The following is a 5,000-nucleotide window of genomic DNA, read 5'->3' on the forward strand; positions in this document are numbered from 1 at the left end:
ACCAAAAAAAAAAAAGACAAACTTGGAACACTTAAGAATTAATTATTTTTCCAGCTAATTGGAACAGCTGTCTTTAAGTTCCTAAGAATAAGAGAAAGAAACGTGTATATTAAAATTAAATGGAGACAGTGTTGAACATAACTGAACAATTGTCGTGTTCGACTAGTATCGTAGGGACAAAAGCTTAATAATTACAATGTTACGGTATGGGAGAGAGAGAGGGGTGGGGGTGAGATATATTTAATTAAGTACTAAACAAATAACCAGCAAGATAAAGCAAAATAAACGGGAGCCAGAGCATAACTTCGAACCTGATAGGAGCTGACGCGCAAGATTTAATAATTAATATTTCTCGTAGGTAATGAGGCCAAAGATTGCAATTATAAGGTGTGCTTTACTTAATCCCTCTGAGGAGATGATAAAATGTTATTGAATCTCTGTAATTTGACGTTACATCGCTCTGCATAATCAGCATTTAAGCGCTCATATCGTGTCGTAATTACTCTGGTCTTCACGCGCATTAGACGGTTCCTACAAGTCAACATTTTATATATTGTTACCCTTAATGGAACAAGGCTGGGACGACCACTTTGTTCCTAATTAAGTAAAACATACACTCACACACACCTACACACATATTTTTTTTTTTATTTTAGTGTTCATATATTCACAGAAGCCAAAGAGAAGAACGGACAAGAAAATGTAACTCACTGAAATAATGACTAAAAAATAAATAAACAAATAAATAAAACATAAAGGATATTGTGTAGTGAAATGAAGAAACAACAGCTAAAGATATAACTTCAAAAAAGCCATCCAATATATAGAGTAAATAATGTAAGAAGCTAAAATGATCAATGGTGCAGCCCTCTGGACTTGGACTCATCTCTAGCAGAAACCCCTTCTTTTAGATATTTAGTGCTCTAGTGCTCTGTCTGGGAAAAACCACACCACAAGCATGTAGCAGGTAATAAGGTATCTAAATCATCGAAAGTAATCATATTTCATCAGCGTATCCAGTAAAGCGCACAGGATCAGAGGAGTAAATGCCGGTATCTGATGCAACCACTGAGTCACTAATTTCTAGATCTCTATAATATCAATGTGTTAGGACAATTACTACTACATTGATAAAGAATATCTTCTATGCATGAATCCAGATTTCCACGCTCAACCACAAGAAAATTCTTCCCCGGAATAGGGAAAATCTTCCATTCGCAATTTTCATACAGCTTTGCTGATAGACAGATAGATAGACCAAACCTAACACACGATCTCCTTTACTGGAGATTAAAAAAAAAAAAAAAAAAAAAAAAAAAAACTTTCACGATGGTCATAATTCTCTATATCTTTCAAATGTACCATTTTTTTCAGAAATAATTAAATAGGAAAATTTCCAGCGAAATAAGCACAGAACATAAGCAGTTAAATGTTATTACAAAAACTTGACCCCAAGGTAAGTAAATTTTGAAAAGAGGGAAGACTTACGTAATGGAATGGGAGCTGAAATGGATGGCTACCTCCGTTTCCGTTAATTAACAGCCTTCCTTTTAGTCAAAATATTGCAGATCTGCTGTTTTTAATTAATTGAGGAAAGGGAATTTTCTAATGAACAGCAATACCCAAAAAGACAGTAATAACTTTCATTAGTAACAAAACTAAGTTAGGATAAGCTCTTCCTGACTTTGTCTTCATGTTTGAATTACTTCCTTGTATGGATATAGACATTGCTTTACCTTGTCTAATTACTTCACTTCGAACACATGAGCCCAAGAAAGTAAATTACATGAATTATTTCTCTAAGATACAGGTAAGAAGGTAACACTTCTATAAAAGGAAAGAAATTACCTTACAAGGTATCGGGTTAACGATAGGATGGATCCCGAATTAGTACGGCCATCTACTAGTATTTATTCATTAAAATCGAAAATTAATTATAAGAGCTATATGATCATCTTTCATGTTTCTGGGGTTTTTATTATTATTCTTTTGGAATCATTATTACTGTAACTGAAACTTGAAGGAAGTTGTGCCACCCGCAGCCCTCCAAGCGTCTGCTTTTACGCATTTGTTTATCTGCATATGTGTACGATTTAATAGGATATCATCTTAAGAACGGGCTATCGAATTCTAATCAATGTAGACTAAAATATCCATCGAGGGTTCAGCCCCAGATGCTCAGTTTATTGTGTAATTTGAATGCTGATGAAAATTTCATATACTATAGCCATGGAAACTACCGTATTAGTTCTTTGTCACTTCTCCTGGAGATAGAAAAAGGATTATCTTTTGTAGAAATTAACAGAAATTCAGTTAGGATGCTTGTGAACTGACATTTGAATCTTTCGTTCCATCACTTGGCAGAGGTATTCTGTCCACTATATTATCTCAAATACATACTTTTTTTTATTCTAGTTTACCATTTTCCTGCAAAGTAGCCCATAGATCTTAGCATTTCATATTTCTATCGGAAAGGGCACTAATTATATTTTTCTACCATAGAGGCTGATAATACTCGGGCCCATATTTAGAGAAATTATTGACTAAATGTCACGGAAGGTAGAACTCATAGTTAAAGGAAGCATGTGCACAGGGACCCAGGACGATCCTGCAAGATTATTGGTAATAAGAAAAGTAGGTAGAAATGGTGAGCTCAAGCAAATCTAAGAGTTTTCCCTTGGGTTGAATTTCCTTAGTTTACAATAGTTTGGTTGGATTCACATAATAACAATAATTTTGTAAGATTTTGAACTGACATAAAATCGATTAAGCATTTCTTTCTTTGTTATCCTTTTTATTGTTATTATTTATCACCATAAAAAATCAGTCATGTGAGAGAGAGAGAGAGAGAGAGAGAGAGAGAGAGAGAGAACTTTCCTGGGATATGCGAGCCTTAAATATGAAAAGAGAGTAAAATTCATGTTAAATATATATGTATATGTATATATTTATATATATATATTATATATATATATATATATATATATATATATATATTATATATTTGATATATATATATATATATATATATATATATATATATATATATATATATATATATATATATATATATATCATATATATATTATATATATATATACATATATATATATCAGTCGATACAAGGTGAAGGACAATCCTTTATTCCCATTATATGTACTTTTATTGTCGCGAAATTTCAAGACATAAAAGTCCCATTATCAAGCTAAAAAAAGAGATAAAACAAAAGTTAAAATCACAAACTCGGAATACATATTAAAAGCTTAAAAAGTTAACAAATATAAAATGCAAGTACAAGAGTAGGGAGGAGTCAATATCATAAGGTGCTGAAATCACAGACCGAGTGACAATTCGGGCCGGGTCAGCTTCGAATTGAACTCACGAGAGATACAGAGGTGTTGAGGAATATTGGGTGTTTAACTGCGGAACGAATTGTTTAATGAAAAGTGATTCTAAAATAGCTAAATGCTGTTCGTTAAGGGATTGGCCAATTATTTTAAAATCTTTGTAATTCATGTCATGTTTACATTTCTTTGTGTGCTCGCGTATACATGAAAACTCAGGATTAGTTAATTTGACACCTGTTCTATAACTGAGTTTTCATGTATACGCGAGCACACAAAGAAATGTAAACATGACATGAATTACAAAGATTTTAAAATTATAGGCCAATCCCCTAACGAATAGCATTTAGCTATTTTAGAATCACTTTTCATTAAACAACTCGTTCCGCAGTTAAACACCCAGTCTTCCTCAACACCTCTGTATCTCTCGTGAGTTCAAGTCGAAGCTGACCCGGCCCGAATTGTCTTTGTCACTCGGTCTGTGCTTTCAGCACCTTATGGTATTGACTCCTTCCTACTCTTGTACTTGCATTTTATATTTGTTAACTTTTTAAGATTTTAATATGTATTCCGAGTTTGTGATTTTAACTTTTGTCTTAACTCCTTTTTTTTTTTTTTTTTTTTTTTTTTTTTTGATAATGGGACTTATGTCTTGAAACGTCGCGACAATAAAAGTACATATAATGGGAATAAAGGATTGTCCTTCACCTTGTATCGACTGATGTCTATTGGTTGATAGAACCGCCCTCAATTTTCACTATATATATATATATATATATATATATATATATATATATATATATATATATATATATATATATATATATATATATATATATCGAAATTCAAATATCCTTTAATATCTAATTCGCTCTACCTCGGAATAATATTTTTCATATATGTTTAGCCGAAGGGGAATTTATTCAACGATAATAGAATTGCCGGCCGACGGGCACGAACCATCGACATCTTCAATTCCAGGACTGGCAGAGGTAGAGCGAATTAGATATTAAAGGACATTTGTAGCTCGATATATGTATATGAATCACGGTAATGTGATATGACTTATATATGTATATATATATATATATATATATATATATATATATATATATATATATATATATATATATATATATATATATATATATATATATATATATATATATATATATATATATATATATATATATATATATATATATATATGGTATGAGTGTGCATGTATGTATGTATGTATGTATACTTATGAAGCGACATAAAAATGCAATATAAATTAGATTTTTGTTGGGGCAATGGAACGTGAGAAAAGACAAGTTGGTTCAACAGAATAATCCAACATACATCTTATAATTAACGAAACAAGAAAGTGATATCTACCGTAAGTTTGAGGAATCAAGAGTAAATCAAAATCAGTTTCGAAATATTTCCATTTCCTTCATCAAAGCAATTTGCCAGAAAAACTGACACGATAATGATGAATCATCCAATATGTCATTCGAAATGTTTCCGTTAGAATACTCAACAAACTACCTGTGTCATCATGAATGATATGTCCTCCACCACAGTGTCCTTTGATGATCATCAGAGGAACAGTTCGACAGAATAAACTAATTAGAATCAAACCCTAGAGCTAAATCTTGAAAGCTATGTAGA

Source organism: Macrobrachium nipponense, chromosome 37 (assembly GCF_015104395.2).
Source record: "Macrobrachium nipponense isolate FS-2020 chromosome 37, ASM1510439v2, whole genome shotgun sequence".
In the NCBI taxonomy this organism is placed as follows: domain Eukaryota; kingdom Metazoa; phylum Arthropoda; class Malacostraca; order Decapoda; family Palaemonidae; genus Macrobrachium; species Macrobrachium nipponense.